Source organism: Oncorhynchus keta, chromosome 34, assembly GCF_023373465.1.
Source record: "Oncorhynchus keta strain PuntledgeMale-10-30-2019 chromosome 34, Oket_V2, whole genome shotgun sequence".
Lineage (NCBI taxonomy): Eukaryota > Metazoa > Chordata > Actinopteri > Salmoniformes > Salmonidae > Oncorhynchus > Oncorhynchus keta.
This window is the reverse complement of record NC_068454.1, coordinates 59,325,506-59,345,090: the sequence shown is the minus strand read 5'-3', so window position 1 is coordinate 59,345,090 and position 19,585 is coordinate 59,325,506. Positions and strand designations below refer to the sequence as shown.

The 19,585-nt window shown below is 46.6% G+C and overlaps 1 protein-coding gene and 1 long non-coding RNA gene across 2 annotated transcripts in view; one reads left to right on the top strand and one right to left on the bottom strand.

The window, feature by feature from the left end:
- LOC118367588 (igLON family member 5-like) overlaps nucleotides 1-19,585 on the top strand; it is a 145,990-nt gene that overhangs the window by 45,235 nt on the left and 81,170 nt on the right. The gene's annotated exons all lie outside the window — the stretch shown is intronic.
- Nucleotides 5,143-5,481, bottom strand: LOC127915153 (uncharacterized). The gene is made up of 3 exons (XR_008090382.1): nucleotides 5,453-5,481; nucleotides 5,317-5,350; nucleotides 5,143-5,180 (listed from the first exon to the last, which is right to left on the bottom strand). It is a non-coding gene; the product is annotated as an uncharacterized LOC127915153 (long non-coding RNA).

Genomic DNA, 19,585 nt, shown 5'->3' with positions numbered 1-19,585 from the left:
CTAAAGCACAATACACGGAATAGGGTGGCCTTTGGAACTCCGCTCAGAGTCTCTCCTCTTCCCGTAAGGGGTCGGAAAGGGACCAGTGATGTGGAGTGTTGCTTGAGTCACAGATCACTGGGTTTAATTGTCCCTGATGGTTGGCACCGAGGGCCACTCTGTGAGGCTCGGCTTGGCCAGACTCAGCTTGGCTTGGTCAGTGTGTGTGTTTGTGTGTGTGTGGGGGGGGGGTCTGTTTGTGAGAGAGCATGTTGTGTGTGTGGAGACTGTGTGTATGAGAGAGAGAGATGTTGCAAGAGAGAGAGAACGGGGAGGGGGGTTGAGAGAGATGGTGACATAAAGAGCCGTCTTTCCCACACGCTTCCCACATCTTCTCTCATCCCATCAAATGAACATCACATTGCCACTCTCATAGCATCAAAACACATCTTGAATTATGGAAAGTTCAACTGTATTGGTCTGCTGACTTAAAGAGAAATCTTGTAACATTTGAAGTTAAGTTGACCCTAACCCTGCAAGTTGATTTGTGAAGTGCAATCACGCTCTAGCACTCGCTCTGCAGCTGTCACTCATGTTGACAGTTTTTTCATATCCTCATACTGAGCGGCGGTCCAGCATGCATTTTTATGTTTCCATCAAATGTAAATGAGTTGCACTGACACCCCTGAACGACTGTGGAAAGTTTAACAAAAGCCCAGAGACCCTGCGGGGGAGGCTCTACACCAGAGCTTGCCCACTTTAGACAGCAGGGGCCAAAACCTCGGCCTCTGTTGCATGCTTTTGGGAAGCTGTAAGTGGGCCAAAGCTATTCAGATAATTAGCAAATGAAGTGGTTGCATAATGGAAGTCAGAGAGCTCGGTGGTTGTCGCCCCCCTCAGTAGCGACCTGATACTGACAGACATGCATTTAATAACAGTAATTAAGCATGTCTCCTTCATTCACTGTGACAGGGTTCATTCCCTCATAGCAAGTGTTGTTGTTGATTGTATGTTGAGCCCGTATCGTTGCTGAGCAGTGAGCACCATTCACACGGCTATAGAGTTGCATACCAATTTGTCACTGTAATACAGCTGGATACCTTTCTATTTAGGCCAATCATAGCCAGTGTTTTTGCTCTGAGCAATTCACCACCTGGCATCTCAGTCTAATATCTGTTGTTCCTCCATCAGCTTGCCTCGCATCGTGCCAGAGATTCATTGGAACATCTACCAAGCCCAAATGAGCACCATGGGACAGCGGGAAAGGGCGAGTAAACTATAAGAAAATTGACTTTCAAAGATTTCCCAGTCGATTCCATGTGCTGATATGGAACCTGGAGTCGCTGGGCTTGTGTGGAATTGGATCAGTCACTTCGAATTGCTTGCTGCAATTCCCCAGGGAGCAACAAGCGAACGAGGACGGGTGGGCTTAGGAGTGATCAGCCAGGAAACAGGTAGCATCAGAGACAGCGGCTCTAACCTAACACCGGCTTTGATGGATGAGGCGCTAGCCTTTGCTAATGCTAACCCTTGGCAGTAGGCTAATGCTAGCCCTCCGTTTCCTCTGGCATGTCAGATTGGGAACGAGAACAAAAGGCGACACGGCTCCGGTTAAAGGAGGGAACACAGAGGAGGGAGCGACAACGCGGGTTGCTCTGCCCAAACCTCTCATAAATCCAGGTCTGCAGTAGATCAATGTCCCCGTCTGGTGGGTGCATGCGTAACAAGTCACCGCTGATCTGCGTGGCAGGTCTGCTAACATGCTTGAACGGGCCTAATTAAAAGGATCACTGTAAATAATTTCCGGGCGGACGACGCCTGCCGGACGAAGAAGCCCGTCCAACACGCTCTGACCTTTAGCCTGCCAGCCAAATCTCCATCTGCACTCGTCATGTAGACCCACTGGCCCACAGCGTTGTGGCATACAGTATGAAGTCTCTGACGGCTCTCCATGCGAATGCCGGGGACAGCCGGGGAATGAGCATGAAGCGGTCTTTGTTTCTTGTAGCTTCCTGAGTGTGGCAAGACGTCAGAAGCACTAAAGCCATGCTGTCCCCCCAGAAGCCTCGGTAGCTCAGGGTTGTGGGCTGATATTGGTGGGATTTCATTTTGTGTGTAATATTGGTAGGGAAAAACCATTCCAGTCATTTCAGAAACACTTATCTCTTTAGAGGGATGGGGGAAAAAAGGTGGTGTGGCTTCCACTGTTGTTCTACTCCCCTTTTCCCCCAGCACCCCACCAGAAGCACTTTGGAAAGGAATCAAACTGGAACAAAGAGGCAACAGGGACTAACAACAGAGTGAAATGAAATCTGCTGATCTAATCAGGATTCCACGCCTGAAACGAGTCGTGCTGGTCTATGCCGAGTTGCGTACCTCCGAGGCGGCCGTTGGTGGCTAATACTTGCTCCCCCGTTAGAAAACGGACGATTTAGGTGGTTTAGGGGCAAACTCCTTTAGGTAGTTTTTAATTATCCACTCATTAGGAACCGGTGGTAAAAGCAAACAGAACAGCCGGTGTGAGTTATTATCCAAATAACGAGTTGAATTTGGTAATTAAGTCCTGAGGTAGAGTGCAAATGAGCAAATCCAGCCGGAGTCTCGGAGGAGCCATGGCCACACCTGGCGGAGGCTAACCGCTAACCTTCTCCAGCAAGCCACCGTGGAGCAAGAGCCCCCTATGGTGGCAGACCAGGCCTCCCACAGCTGCACAGTTGAGTGAAATCCAGGCACTGGAGGACCAATTTAGAGCCAAGATGGAGGGAGGAGGAGGAGGGGGTTTGGCAAATATAGCTTGCAGCGTGCATGAAACACTTGATAATGTCTTGCCAGACTCACTCAACTGATCTCATCATGAAATCCTGCTAGAGAAAATGAGCGCCCGGTGTGCGATGGCAAGGGCAGTGTGATGCCTTTAGAATATGCATCTGGTAACAAGGAGGGGAGGGAAATAAAGGACGAAACATCCACAGGTTGTCATCCTCCAGGGAAATCATGGCTCCTTCATGCAGTAAGGAGGGCCATCATTGGTTAAAGACCAACCCGGTGTGAACATGCCAGTGAAGCAAGCCTGGTTGCTTAGGCGAACAGGGGGCTTTGATTTTAATCTCCTTCAATGTCAGAACGATTTTTGACAGTTGATGGGAGATATACGGTGGACTATGTACCATTTAACACTGCTGACACACTCCCTGATGCACCGTGGCTGTCTGACTTACACACTGACTCACCGGGAAGGCTGACTGACACAACGATTCACCTCTACAAGGAATCTCATTACAGGAAGAAGAGAGAGTAAGAGAAGAAACCTACAAGGTTTGCCCAGAGTGTTGTCCTGGAACCCAAAGCCAAAGAGGCAAGGAAGCAAAAAGAAAAGACAGACGGGAGAGAGGTCCTAGAGACCAGTCCTGCCTGAGAGAGATGAATGGAATGCGATAAAATCTAGAGCGGGCAACATCATCAATGGTAGGCGAGGCCTGGTCTCTATGGCGAAGAGGAGGTGTGTTTATCTTTCTCAGATCAATAGATCCCTACATTGATGCCCTGAAAGACACTATATGAGGTTCACTGGACAGCCGCCCTGGTGTCACTCCAACTGTTCCTACGTCTCCCTCTTTCTCCTTCTCTTACTTCATCTCTCCTCTCACCCTTTCTCTTTATCTCTCTCTTCTCACCCACTTTACCTTCCACCTCTTTTTTGCTCTCTCCCTCTCTTCCCATCTCTTTGTCTCTCTCCCTTCTCTCTCTCTGTCTCTCTCGCCATCTCTCTCTCTCTCTCTCTCTCTCTCTCTCTCTCTCAGTAGGCCAGCTGTATGACGGGCCAGGGGGGATAAGGGGTCGTCAGCTTCTCTCCAGATGGTTGGCTGAGCAACAGCTGCCAGAGGGCTGTGGAGGCGGGAGGCAGAGGCGAGGGTGTACCAGGAAGAATGATTACAATTTTGTGAGGCACCCAGGTGAAAACGGGGAACACACACAAAATATAATCAGTTGTTCGAGTGTGCTGTAGTGTGGCTGGAGTGTTGCCTCAGTGATTCTGTAGTCTGCCAGAGTTAGTGTGTTGGCGTGTTGCTTCCAACCTACAGTGGTGTAGAGGTGGATAGGGAATGGGACTTCTGGTTGGAGAGTGGCGTGTGTGTGTATGTGTATGTGTATGTGTATGTGTATGTGTATGTGTGTGTGTGTGTGTGTGTGTGTGTGTGTGTGTGTGTGTGTGTGTGTGTGTGTGTGTGTGTGTGTGTGTGTGTGTGTGTGTGTGTGTGTGTGTGTGTGTGTGTGTGTGTGTGTGTGTGGCTCCCCGAAGACATCCATACCGTATGAGCCCGGAGCAAGGTATCTCACTGGGAGGTTAGTTTTGAATATGCAGATGCACCAGTGATCTAAAGTGTGAGCAATGTGATTAGTTCAGGTTAAGCAGACACCTTATGCAACAACTGTATTACAAATAGGGACGGACGCCTACATCCCCATAAAACCTCTCTACCAATTATGACTCATATGTCATATGATTTCCATCCAATTATGTGATGTAACCCTAATTACTCTCTCTGCCTGTACCCAGAATGGCACGCTATTCCTTATATAGAGCACTAATTTTGACCAGGGCTCTAGGGTTCAGGTCAAAAGAAGTGCACTATATAAGGAATAGGGCGCCATTCAGGATGCATCCATCGTCTGGTACCATATTCTTTGGTCTAGCAGAGCTTGGTCACAGTGATGGCCTGTGTCTGGGTATTTATTGAGTGACTCAGAGAGAGGAGGGAGGGAGATGCTGGGTAGAAAATGGATAGCCACAATGGACCCCACTCAATAATAAAAAATACAAAAATTGCCTGGTGGCTGCAAAACTGTATGTCCCTGAAATTGGTAGGTTATTACGGTAATTCTCTCACTCTGTTCAGAACAGACATCTAACAGAAATATGCTCTATAGGCACTCTATCTTGTCTGGCAGCCTAAAGCATGGGACTTCTCAGCCGTTTAACACATGTGCACGCTCATGCACACACGCTCACATTCTCACACGCTCTCCTCTTTCACCCTATTCAACTCCCGACCCCCTCCTTCTCACCTATAATCTCACCCCCACCAAAATGTTTGTATTCGTGTCCAGCAAAAGGACTTACCTGGTAAGCCATTTTGTTGTATTTTTGTCATGTCCAGCACCCCTTCTAATTTTCTTTGTTTGCTGTAGCGCAGGCATACCTGAACGGGTTTGTTTGTTGTAGCGCAGGCATACCTGAACCGGTTTGTTTGCTGTAGCGCAGGCATACCTGAACGGGTTTGTTTGTTGTAGCGCAGGCATACCTGAACGGGTTTGTTTGCTGTAGCGCAGGCATACCTGAACGGGTTTGTTTGCTGTAGCACAGGCATACCTGAACCGGTTTGTTTGCTGTAGCACAGGCATACCTGAACCGGTTTGTTTGCTGTAGCAGAGGCATACCTGAACGGGTTTGTTTGCTGTAGCGCAGGCATACCTGAACGGGTTTGTTTGCTGTAGCACAGGCATACCTGAACCGGTTTGTTCGCTGTAGCACAGGCATACCTGAACCGGTTTGTTTGCTGTAGCACAGGCATACCTGAACGGGTTTGTTTGCTGTAGCGCAGGCATACCTGAACGGGTTTGTTTGCTGTAGCAGAGGCATACCTGAACCGGTTTGTTTGCTGTAGCAGAGGCATACCTGAACGGGTTTGTTTGCTGTAGCGCAGGCATACCTGAACCGGTTTGTTTGCTGTAGCAGAGGCATACCTGAACGGGTTTGTTTGCTGTAGCGCAGGCATACCTGAACGGGTTTGTTTGCTGTAGCGCAGGCATACCTGAACCGGTTTGTTTGCTGTAGCACAGGCATACCTGAACCGGTTTGTATGCTGTAGCACAGGCATACCTGAACCGGTTTGTTTGCTGTAGCAGAGGCATACCTGAACGGGTTTGTTTGCTGTAGCACAGGCATACCTGAACCGGTTTGTTTGCTGTAGCACAGGCATACCTGAACGGGTTTGTTTGCTGTAGCGCAGGCATACCTGAACGGGTTTGTTTGCTGTAGCGCAGGCATACCTGAACCGGTTTGTTTGCTGTAGCGCAGGCATACCTGAACCGGTTTGTTTGCTGTAGCGCAGGCATACCTGAACGGGTTTGTTTGCTGTAGCGCAGGCATACCTGAACCGGTTTGTTTGCTGTAGCGCAGGCATACCTGAACCGGTTTGTTTGCTGTAGCGCAGGCATACCTGAACCGGTTTGTTTGCTGTAGCGCAGGCATACCTGAACCGGTTTGTTTGCTGTAGCGCAGGCATACCTGAACGGGTTTGTTTGCTGTAGCGCAGGCATACCTGAACCGGTTTGTTTGCTGTAGCGCAGGCATACCTGAACGGGTTTGTTTGCTGTAGCGCAGGCATACCTGAACGGGTTTGTTTGCTGTAGCGCAGGCATACCTGAACCGGTTTGTTTGCTGTAGCGCAGGCATACCTGAACGGGTTTGTTTGCTGTAGCGCAGGCATACCTGAACCGGTTTGTTTGCTGTAGCGCAGGCATACCTGAACGGGTTTGTTTGCTGTAGCGCAGGATTACCTGAACCGGTTTGTTTGCTGTAGCGCAGGCATACCTGAACCGGTTTGTTTGCTGTAGCGCAGAATTACCTGAACCGGTTTGTTTGGTGTCACTCCTCTCAAAACCCTCCCCCTCCTTCTATAGAACCTCCTCCTCCCTCTTCAATTCCCCCATCAGCTCCCCATATCTACTTCAAACGAGGCCTGTTTTCTTTCGCCGTTCAGTAGGAAAGGCAGAGTAGACCATCGAAGGGCTCTGGGGGCCTTGTAAGGAGAGGAGGCGGATAAAGAAAGAGACGGGTGGAGAGAGGGGAAGGAGAGATGGAGTGTCCCTGTGCATGACAATGAGGAGACCATTCAATTAGCGGCAGTTTACGGCCCCTGATGTTGATTACCCAAGACAGGCCGGTGAGCCCCAGCTTTTCACTGATTAAACGGAGGAGAGGAGCAGGGGGATGAGACAGAGACGCTGGAAGTTTTGGTTCCAGGTATTAGAATCTCCTCCTGTTTAATAAACGAGGGAGGAGAAGGAGGATAGGAAAGAGAAAGGAGGTCACTGTGTTCTTGGAAGGCGAAAGGCTTGGAAGGCCCCCCCCCCCCTTGTGTACTGTCACCCTCAATGTTCAGGTAATTGGACCATATAAATGGGAGGAAAAAACCCTTTATTTTCATTCTATTTCTCTGTATAGGACAGGTAGAGGGCAAGTGCATCCATATGGCAGTGTATGTTTTAGGAGCCTGTGTAGAAATAGAGGTTATTCCATGTAATTAATGATGTGTAGAGATGTGATTATGTGACGGTTCCCCTTGACGGGACATGATCGGGAGAGACTACTTCCAATGTTCCGTGCCACTTAACCAAATATGTCACTGGATGACAGTCCGGGTATGTGACTGCGTCACAGCTGCTGGATCCTGATTCAAGAGGGACACAGCCTGCTGCTTTGTGACCACCATTCATCAATGTGACACTCATCTTATTTATTTAGCCCGTCTAATGAGTTATCTATCTGTTCACTTTTCGATGTTAAGTTCCCCCATATGGGGAACTTTGAGCGGTTCTGGACCAGCTCCGACTGACATTTTGGTGTGCAAAGCGCTCTGTGAACGCCGTAAAACAATACCACTTTCTCTTGGTCACAGATGGACAACGTCACGTTGTGCTTAAAGCTGAATTGTAACGAGTCCGCACCAATTTGAATGGTGTTTCTGCGGCGCTCATTGGACGTTTAGGAGAAAATCATCTGTCGCCAGTTACATGAAATAGTGACAATATTGTACGGTCACTAAGTATGCTCATGCTTAATTTACAGTTGTAAGAAATGTGAAATCTTACAGTAAGTCATTTATCATTTGATTGTTACTCTATTTAGAAAGCAATTTAAAAAAAAAATATATATATATATATGATTTTTTATATTTTCATAACAGTTGTCCTGTGCTTGTGTATTTGAGCTTGTGTCCTCAAAAGAAAATGCATCTTACTTTTGAGGACTTGGTCAAACAACCTAATGCCAAGTTAATTACCAGCTATGTGTGGAGCCATGTTTGTTGACATCATACAATGCATTCTGGGTGTCGCATAAACATCTCTCTAAACAAAAAGAATTCTCATCCCAGCAAATTTGAAATGTGTTTTTACCAGAAAGGTGTGTTCCAGTCTTTTCTAAAAAAACTATGCAACGTTAACAGTTATTGTTTGTTTCCATCTCGGGAAAAATGATTAAGTTTGGGTATGTTTATTTCTGCAGAAATCAAAATGTTGCCCTACCATTCAACTTAAAGCTGCAATATTTCACTTTTGGGGACCCGACCTGTAATCTCATTGAAAGCAAATCTAAGAAGTGGTATATATGTTCTATGTGCGCCACTTCTATGCTTCCCATTCTTAAGTTTCATTTTTGAGTATTTTACTTTCGTTTTTTTTACAACAGCTTTTAAAAACAACTGAAAATACAACATTTTTTGTTAAGGAAAAAAATACTGTAATTCACTGCAGTTTAGATGGTACAATGATTCTCTACATTATACGTGCTTGTGTTGTCACATGAACAGAAATGAGGCGAACTGTTAGAATCTTCGTCTTCTTCTTCTTCCAAGTATGGAGTATTAGTTGCCGTTCTTATTTAGGCTCTGCCAGTGAGTGCAACGCTATCAGAAGCCATAATACACTGCCAGTCGGCAGTGTAAATAATAGAAAGCTGGGACACTGTTATCTCATTTAGAGATCTGCATAATTAGTTAGGAGACATCAAACAGAGGTAGGTAAAATCAGTCAGAGGTGTTTGTGTGTGGGTGGGTGTGTTCATACTTGTTTGTGTGTGTCCTCTCCTGTTTTCCTACCTATCACTCAAGGCGACACTGTCGTCAAAAGCCGAGCGGCATAATTGCAGGCACACAAAGAATAAACACTGACATTAGCTGGCAAAGGCCAGTCACTAGCAGAGTCTGCTAAAAAGAAATGTGACAGACAGCTTGGACGTCAAGTATGGGGGAGTGAGGAAACAACGTAGGGAGGAAAGGAGGGAGGGTGTGAAGAAACAGAGAGGGGCCAGTACAAGCACACAGTGTTTTTAATCACATCATTCTCCAACTCTGCCACAGCCTGCGTGTTGGAGTTGTTTGTTTCGCCTTTAATAATTCATCCAAAGCCACTGACCCACTCAATTAAATCCCAGACGATTCTGTCGGCAGCGCCTTCAACAATTCTTTCTTCCCTGAGAAAAAAAAGGCGAAGCAAATGAATAAATATTACAATTTCAATATTCAAACAGTTGCGGGGAAGGATAAACAAGCCTAGGGAATCGCTAAATATGATTGCCTCGGTAATTTAAGAAGGGAAGGCGAGAAAGGAGGAGAAGAAAGGAGGAGGAATGGTCGGGGGAAGGTGTTAGTCATCTGAAATGCGTTCGCGACAAGATTACAGAGAAGAAAACAGAAGCGGATTAGAGATGGGGTGGGGTTGGAGAGGCAGGGTAGAGGAGGGGAGGAGGGGTGGAATCAGATGAGGTCACAGAGGCTTGGGGCTGCAGACCGCTGTGCCCTCACTGCTGAGGGTCTGACAACTCTGGGGGAGGAAGATGTGTGCGTGTGTTTACTAAGATGTGTTTGTGTATGTGAGGTTGCATAGATGTGTACTGAACGTGCATAGGATAATGCATGTGTGTGTTTAAATATGCGTACTGTGTGTGTTAGTGTTCATGTGTACAGATGTCTCCAGATGTGTGTCTGCCTCTGCGCACATGCAGGCAGGCGTGTGTGTGTGTGAGTAGATATGAACCTTCTCACCAATCATCCCAACCCCATCTTCCCAATCATCCTCACCCATCTCCCCTATCCCTGGTGGTGCTGGGCAGGTGCTCCAGTCTTGATGGGGGCCACATCCTTCTGCTCCCTGGGCTCTGAAGGCTGTATTTTGGTTCACTGCCTATGAACTCCTCATTCAGTCAAGGAGACACAGGCGATGGAAGCAGACTGTTGAGGTGTGAGTGAATGCGGGGGCGGGTATCCAAGGATAGTAAAACAAGGTCAATTCAGACAAGTGGGGACATTTCGCCGGTCCCCACAAGGAAAAAGGCAATTTTTAAGGCCATTTTTGTCTCGGAGGTTAGGTTTAGGCTTACAATTAAGGTTAGGGTTATAATTAGGGTTAGGGGTTTGGGGTTAGATCTAGGGTTAAGGTTCGGGTTAGGAAAAATATGATTTTGAATGGGAATAAATTGTTTGGTCCCCACAAAGATGGTAAAACAAGTGTGTGTGCGTGAGTGAGTGTTTGTTTGTGTGTGTGTGTGTGAATATTGGCACTGGTAACGGCAAGGTAAGGGTAAGATCAATTGCACCGCCACCGAGGCTGGAACAAAGAGCTCCAGCCCTCTGTGTTGATGTGGTGGAAATTGCATCTTCAAGGAAACATGCTTGATGCGATTGTGTGATCAATAAAGAATAGGGGAGAGAAGCGGGCTCCTCGGGCTGGTGGGACTGTAGGGCTGGGGTTGAATGAGAATGGGCATCACTCGGGCTGCTCCTCCCTAACCTTTCCTGATGTTCTAATAAAACATGTCACCTCACGGCAGAGGGCGAGCTGGGGTCTTAAATAGAGCCAGTGTTGGGGAGTAACTAATTACATGTAATCAGTTACATGTAATATGATTACATTTTTTTTGTTGTAAACAGTTATGTTACCAGCAAAAATATTGTAATCAGATTACAGTAACTTTTGAAAAACTAGATTAGTACTTTTAAATCCAGAAAAGATGTTTGCAAAAACATACATTATTACAGCTTTTTGTTTTCTCAATGACATTCAATTCAGCATTGAAAAAAGGCACAGGTTTAAGTTTGTTGAGCAAGTCAGAGACCAGTATGTTGACACCCCGAATACATGCTGTTTTGGTTGTTGTTGTTTTATTGTCATATTTCTTGGCTTTTAACTCTGATTTGTCTAGCTATGTAAACTCATTTAGATATAGCATGAGAAAATGAGCGTCCCAAGTTCCCGTGAGATACTAAGAATTTGCACACTCACGGATACGGAGCCGCAGAAAGATCCAGTCATGGATAAGGAGCCTCTCCCTATTAATACAATAGTCAAAGGTGTAGTATTTGGTCCCATATTACTTGTTGGATGAATTTGCAGTTAATTTTGGTTGTGTTTCAGATTATTTTGTGCCCAATAGAAATGAATGGTAAACATACTCAGCAACAAATAAAAATGTAATCTCACTGTCAACTGCGTTTATTTTCAGCAAACTTAACACGTGTAAATATTTGTATGAACATAACAAGATTCAACAACTGAGACATAAATTGCCCAAGCCCTCACCCTCCGGTCCAACAGGTCCCAGACGTGCTCAATGGGATTGAGATACGGGCTCTTCGCTGGCCATGGCAGAACACTGACATTCCTGTCTTGCAGGATATCATGCACAGAGCGAGCAGTATGGCTGATGGCATTGTCATGCTGCAGGGTCATGTCAGGATGAGCCTGCAGGATGGGTACCACATGAGGGAGGAGGATGTCTTGCCTGCAAGCTCAGTCCAATGATGCTGTGACACACCGCCCCAGACCATGATGGACCCTCCACCTCCAAATTGATCCCGCTCCAGAGTTCAGTGATGTTCGGATGTACCGATCCTGTGCAGGTGTTGTTACACGTGGTCTGCAACTGCGAGGATGATCAGCTGTCCGTCCTATCTCCCTGTAGCGCTGTCTTAGGCGTCTCACAGTACAGACATTGCAATTCATTGCCCTGGCTACATCTGCTGACCTCATGCCTCCTTGCAGCATGCCTAAGGCACGTTCACGCAGATGAGCAGGGACCCTGGGAATCTTTCTTTTGGTGTTTTTCAGAGTCAGTAGAAAGGCCTCTTTAGTGTCCTACGTTTTCATAACTGTGACCTTAATTGCCTACTGTCTGTAAGCTGTTTGTGTCTTGATGACTGTTCTACAGCTGCATGTTCATTAATTGCTTATGGTTTATTGAACAAGCATGAGAAACAGTGTTTAAAGCCTTTGCAATGAAGATCTGTGAAGTTATTCAAATTTTTACAAATTATCTTGGAAAGACGGGGTCCTGAAAAAGGGATGTTTCTTTTTTTTAATGTATTGTGTCATTTTGGAGTCACTTTTACTATAAATAAGAATATAATATGTATAATATATATAATATGTCTACTATATGTGGAAGCTACCATGAGTCTGGATAATTCTGAATGAATCATGAATAATGATGAGTGAGACAGTTACAGAGGGTCAAATATCATACACCTAACCTCCCCTGGTATAATGTTATAAAACCAGTGGAGTGTACGGACGAGCAGGGTGACATAAGGAGAACTTGGGAAGGTTGAACTTGTGGGCTGCAGCTTTCTGGATAAGTTTGATGGCATAAGTGGGGAGCCCAGCCAACATCAAGTGGCAGTCGTCCAGACAGGAGATGACAAGTGCCTGGATAAGGACCTGCGCCACTTCCTGTGTGCGGTAGGGTCATACTCTACAGATGTTGTAGAGCAGTGGATCCCAAACTTTGACGCAGACTTGCAAAGAAAAAGCCATATCTCAGACTGGCCAATAAAAAGAAAAGATTAACCTTTCTAGCGTAGGGGTTATGCTAGCGGAACCCCTCGAATACATTCAACTGAAAAGGGAGCGTGTGAAATTCAAAAATATTTTTTAGAAATATGTAACTTTCACACATTAACAAGTCCAATACAGCAAATGAAAGATAAACATATTGTTAATCTACCCATCGTGTCCAATTTCAAAAATGCTTTACAGCTACAGCACAACATATTATGTTAGATCACCGCCAAGTCGAAAAAACACACAGCCATTTTTCCAGCCAAAGATAGGAGTCACAAAAAGCAGAATATAGATAATATAGATAACATTAATCACTAACCTTTGATGATCTTCATCAGATGACACTCATAGGACATCATCTTACACAATACATGCATGTTTTGTTCGATAATGTGCATATTTATATCCAAAAATCGCCTTACGTGCAGTAATGTTTTGATTCCAAAACATCCGGTGATTTTGCAGAAATACTCATAATAAACATACTAGTGTTATTCACAGAATAAAATATAGACTTCTCCTTAATGCAACTGCTGTGTCAGATTTAAAAAAAACTTTACGGACAAAGCATAATCTGAGAGCGACGCTCAGAGCCCAAAACAGCCAGAGGAATATCCGCCATTTTGGAATGAACAAAGTTAGCAACAACACCATAAATATTCACTTACCTTTGATGATCTTCATCAGAAGGCACTCCCAGGAATACCAGTTCAACAATTAATGACTGATTTGTTCCATAAAGTTCCATAATTTATGTCCAAATAGCCACTTGTTGTTAGCGTGTTCAGCCCAGTAATCCAACTTCATGAGGCGCTAGCACTTCATCCAGACAAAAACTCGAAAAGTTCCGTTACAGTCCTTTAGAAACATGTCAAACGATGTATGTAATCAATCATTAATGTGTTTTAACGTAAAACATCAATAATATTCCAACAGGATAATTCCTTTGTCTTCAGAAAAAGCACTGGAATGCGAGGTAACTCTGTCGGGAGTGCGCGTCATGAGACCAAGGCTCTCTGCCAGACCACTGACTCAAAGAGGTCATGAGCCCCTCCTTTATAGTAGAATCCTCATTCAAGTTTCAAAAGACGGTTGACATCGAGTGGAAGCCCTAGGAAGTGCAGCCTCAACCATATCTCAATGTGTATTTGGTAGGCCAACATTTGAAAAACTACAAACCTAAGCTGTCCCACTTCCTGGTGGATTTGTCTCAGGTTTTCACCTGCCATATGAGTTCTATTATACTCACAGACATCATACAAACAGTTTTAGAAACGTCAGAGTGTTTTCTATCCAATACTAATAATAATATGCATATATTAGCATCTGGGACAAAATAGGCGGCAGTTCACTCTGGGCACGCTATTCATCCAAAGTGAAAAAAGGTGCAATTTCATTGGCTGTTGGCGAGGGGTTCCGCTAGCTAGACAGGTTAACAGGACATTGCAAAAGGGTTTTCTAATGATCAATTAGCCTTTTAAAATTATAAACTTGGATTAGCTAACACAAAGTGCCATTGGAACACAGGAGTGATGCTTGCTGATAATGGGTTTCTGTATACCTATATAGATATTCCATTACAGATCTGCCATTTCCAGCTACAATAGTCATTTATAACATTAACACTGTCTACACTGTATTTCTGATCAATTTCATGTTATTTTAATGGACCAAAAATGTGCTTTTCTTTAAAAAACAATGACAAGTGTCTCCAAACTTTTGAACGACAGGTGCAGGTGTAGTACTGCTGGTCGTAGCAGTACTATCAGAAGAGCTGGTATGTGTCTCTATGGATGCAGGCCTTACTTTTTTTTAACCATTTATCCATTTTTGAGCAAACAGAATGAGCAGCAGCTACGTTTGCCTACATACGGACTATTAGTGGAATTCCCGCGAGAGAGTAACGGGTTAATGTGATTGGATGTTAATTATTTGACTAGGCTACCTGTATTTCACATTGTGTTGTTATTTCACTGAACACTAGATGGTTTAACTTTATTTTTAGCAGTGAAACGAGGTTACTCAGGCGAGAAAAAAAACCTCACCCAAATGTATAGCCCCGTTGGAAAACATCAACATCATGAATCACATTTTTATTTGGCGTACCCCCGACGGCATTGCGCGTACCCCTGGGGACCCCAATTTGGAAATACCTGTGGTAGAGCACGAATCTGCAAGAGGGAGTCACTGCTTTGATGTTAGCAGAGAACAACAAGGTGTTGTCCAGGGTCAAGCCAAGGTTCTTTGCACTCTGGGAGGGGGACACCGGGGAGTTGTCAACCATGATTGAGATGTCTTGGAGTGGGCAGGCTTTCCCCGGGAGGAAGAGCAGCTCTGTCTTGTCAAGGTTGAGCTTGAGGTGGTGGGATATCTGCCAGGCATGCAGAGATGCATATCGTTACCTGGGTGTCAGAAGGGGGGAAGGAGAAAAGTACAGTATTTGAGTGTCATCCGCATAGCATTGATAAGAGCGACCATGTGAGGATATGATGGAGCCGAGTGACTTGGTGTACAGAGAGAAGAGGAGAGGGCCTAGAACTGAGCCCTTGGGGACACCAGAAGTGAGAGTACATGGTGCAGACACAGATCCTCTCCACATACAAACATGCACACACACACATAGTATTCACTCAATTGGAAATGTTTACCTACGCTCATTCATAAGCCTTCTCTCTCTCTAACACACACAAGCCCACACACACGCATGCACGCACACCCACCCACACACACACACACACATACGCGCAAGTCCAGCAATGCGGCATAGGTCTTTATTTTTTTTCTTCCCTCTCCCCGCACTGGTTGTTTCCATGGCAACAAACTCCAGTTTCTGGCGCTGAAAAGTGGAAACTGACAAGAAGTGTGAGCAGCCTCTAGGGGGCAGGCGGTGGGGGATTGAAGAAGGGAGGAGAGGGGGATGAGGTACAGAGGGAGGAAAGGGAGGGATGAAGGGGGAACGCAAAGGAGCAAGTGTGGGCAGAATAGTGATCAACCTGCTCTTTTTTTCCATCATACTTCCATCCCTTTTTTATTTAAATTAGCCTGGGAGTGCTGATTGGCATGACAACCTTTGCTGCCATGTCATTGGGGGTTGGCTTGAGGGCCTGAAGAGGCCTGTCATGTAGGTCAGGGGTGCATGAAGGAGGAGCCATACTGCTGATAATTACTCCCCTCTCTATCCAGTCAAATTCCTCTCCAAAAGAAACCAGACTGTTCTATCCTACCTGTAAGAGCCTGGAGTTCCAACTAACACATCACTGGATGTGTTAGTTGGTGGAGGTGGCTTGAAAGATAATCAAGGCGCACTGCTGTATAACCCTGACACAGTGAAAAGAGAGGCCATGTAAGTGCCTGCTGCAAATCCTTCAGTCACGCAGAATTATCTCCCTTAAGCATTGAGAAACACATTTTAAATGCAGCTCCATTCAACTGCTGCCTGATTGCCTCCCACAAGGAGAGATTTCTGGGTTGGAATGTCTGATTTGTCTGGGCTGTGGAACAGCTCACCTGCTTGGAACGGCCCACAGGTCAGGTGATACATTGGGTGTGTTAGCCACTGTCTGCAGCCCCCTGGTGTGTCCTGCTTGGAACGGCCCACAGCTCAGGTTGGGTGTGTTAGCCACTGTCTGCAGCCCCCTGGTGTGTCCTGCTTGGAACGGCCCACAGCTCAGGTTGGGTGTGTTAGCCACTGTCTGCAGCCCCCTGGTGTGTCCTGCTTGGAACGGCCCACAGCTCAGGTTGGGTGTGTTAGCCACTGGCTGCAGCCCCCTGGTGTGTCCTGCTTGGAACGGCCCACAGCTAAGGTGATACGTTGGGTGTGTTAGCCACTGTCTGCAGCCCCCTGGTGTGTCCTGCTTGGAACGGCCCACAGCTCAGGTGATACGTTGGGTGTGTTAGCCACTGTCTGCAGCCCCTGGTGTGTCCTGCTTGGAACGGCCCACAGCTAAGGTGATACGTTGGGTGTGTTAGCCACTGGCTGCAGCCCCTGGTGTGTCCTGCTTGGAACGGCCCACAGCTCAGGTTGGGTGTGTTAGCCACTGGCTGCAGCCCCCTGGTGTGTCCTGCTTGGAACGGCCCACAGCTAAGGTGATACGTTGGGTGTGTTAGCCACTGTCTGCAGCCCCCTGGTGTGTCCTGCTTGGAACGGCCCACAGCTCAGGTTGGGTGTGTTAGCCACTGGCTGCAGCCCCCTGGTGTGTCCTGCTTGGAACGGCCCACAGCTAAGGTGATACGTTGGGTGTGTTAGCCACTGGCTGCAGCCCCCTGGTGTGTCCTGCTTGGAACGGCCCACAGCTCAGGTTGGGTGTGTTAGCCACTGGCTGCAGCCCCCTGGTGTGTCCTGCTTGGAACGGCCCACAGCTCAGGTGATACGTTTGGTGTGTTAGCCACTGTCTGCAGCCCCCTGGTGTGTCCTGCTTGGAACGGCCCACAGTTCAGGTTGGGTGTGTTAGCCACTGTCTGCAGCCCCCTGGTGTGTCCTGCTTGGAACGGCCCACAGCTCAGGTGATACGTTGGGTGTGTTAGCCACTGTCTGCAGCCCCCTGGTGTGTCCTGCTTGGAACGGCCCACAGCTCAGGTGATACGTTGGGTGTGTTAGCCACTGTCTGCAGCCCCCTGGTGTGTCCTGCTTGGAACGGCCCACAGCTCAGGTTGGGTGTGTTAGCCACTGGCTGCAGCCCCCTGGTGTGTCCTGCTTGACTGAGTTAGTAGCCTACATTCTCTCTTTCCTTCTCCGTCACCCACTTCTCCTGCTCCTCTTCCTTTTTCTAAATGACTCTCGATCCACTGGGCACAGACGTCAGTTCAACGACTAGGTAGGATTTACATTTGTCTGAGTAGTCAACTAACATCACTTCAATGTGAAATCAATGAAAAATGTCAGCATGTCATTGGATTCGGTCAACAAGTTGGGTGAAAAAAAGACGAAATTCCATTACGTTGATGACTTTTTGCAAATCCAATCAGTTTTCGAAGTTGATTCTAAAGTCGTCACATTTAGTCTTTGGTTGAAATGACATAGAAACAATGTTAATTCAACCCGTTTTGGTCCAGTGGGTAGAGATTCCTGACTGTGTGACTGTACGACACATCAGAGTTCTCTCTTTTTCCCTCTCTCTCTCCGTTGCCTCAGGTTAACCCCTGCCACCCTCTATTCTTTCTCTCTTCCCCTTCCCTCCCTCTCTCTTGTACAGTCTCCTGCTGTTTCCTCTCCCTTCTTGCTCTCCCCTTGTCGGTTCTCTTTTCTCCCCCACAAAACTTTGAGGCCAAACTTTAAAAAACAGAAGTGATTGACATATCAAGGGGAAATCCCAAAGCACTTAACTTGAATTGAAGCAAAACGTATAGGCATTTTAAGAGACGTGTCAGTCAAAACATCTCTGGGTTTTCTCCTCCCAATAGATTTCCATCTGCACATACTTTTCAGTCAGCTCATGAGATGAGGGAAGGGGCTGTAAATGAATGATGCCGATGTTTCTAAGGGATGAACTGGAACAATGCATCGGTGACACAGCAAGAATGTTTGGAATGCCTGTTGAACTCTGACAGTTTCACTAACCACTCAGGATTGTGTATGGGACTGCAAAGGATTGTTGTGAGCCCAAGGTTGTGAGAAAAAAAGGCTTATCTCCCTTTACATTTATTTCCAACTCAATTACACTGTAAAGCGCGAAGCACTCACAACCTTACGCTTATTCCGCCCCATAAAAAGCTGCATGAATACCAGCTTTTCTTATATATTGTGAATGAGCCACTATGCATATACTATGAGGGTGACAGGGTCAAGACCTTTGCACTTCGCCCTCTCTGGGTTGAAGCCACTCTGACAGTCAGAGCAGAGCTGCTTTGAAATGCTGAACTCATCTCTGTGAACCTCCATGATGCCTCTGACCCAGTTCTTTCTTTAATTGAGCTTTTCCTCTTTTTTGGGGTTGGTTCTTAGTTCTCCCATGAGTCAGTGTTTCTCTCCTTTATCTGTTTTCTCTGCATTTCTTTTTGGCTAGTTTTCCATCCTTTTCTATCTATCTATCTCTCTCTCTTTCTCTGTCTCATTGTCTTTTTTTCTCTTTCTTCCTCTGTCTCTCTCTCTCTCTCTCTCTCTCTCTCTATCTCTCTCTCTCTCTCTCTCTCTCTGTCTCTCTCTCTCTCACTTTGTCTCCCTCTCTCTACATTTCTGTCTGTATTTCGCTTTCTACTTTTTCCCTTCCACCTCTCCTTAACTGCCCTCCCTCTCTTTCCTCTGCCCTCCCTCTCTTTTCTTTCTATTTATCTTTGTTTCCCCTTGATGGGACTCAGACAACCCCAATTCTTCTGGCCCTCCATTCCCTGTCCCTCCATTCCCTGTCCTGCTTCCAGGCCTTCCGCAGGGGTGAACAAATCGGATGATCAATTCACCCCCCTTCTTCCCCTCTTCTCTCCATTCTCCTTTACCTCTAAAACACACACCCCTGAGCAGCACAGAGATCACTCTCGCCAGCATTCTGCCAACCAATTAACACACCATCCCTCACCTGCCTGCCCCCCCCACACACACACAAACCCACACACACACTTGCCTTCTCGCCTTCCTTCCCACTGACCATGTACCCATCCACTCTCCTCTTCCTCTTCCTCCTACAGCACTCTCCCTGCTTAGCGTCCCAGCTGCCATCACCTCCAATTACTCACAACACCAAAGTCTGCTCCCCTGCTGGTTCCCCTCCTGATTGTCTTCCACCTCCACCTCCCACCTCCTCCTCTCTTCCACCACCTCTCTTTCCGCTTTCCTCGCACACACTTTTACAATTATCACCTCTGCCCTCCATTTTGTTTTCTCCAATTCCCCCCCGTTACTGGAGATACTGTATTTCATCCTCCCTCCCTCACCCTCTCCTTCCCTTCCCACCAAATCCCCTGAAGTGCGTTCCGTGTTCCCTGGTCTCCCACATGCCTTCCTCTCAGCTTCAATGAAGGTCATTCTCACAGAAACACCCATTTCTCATTACCT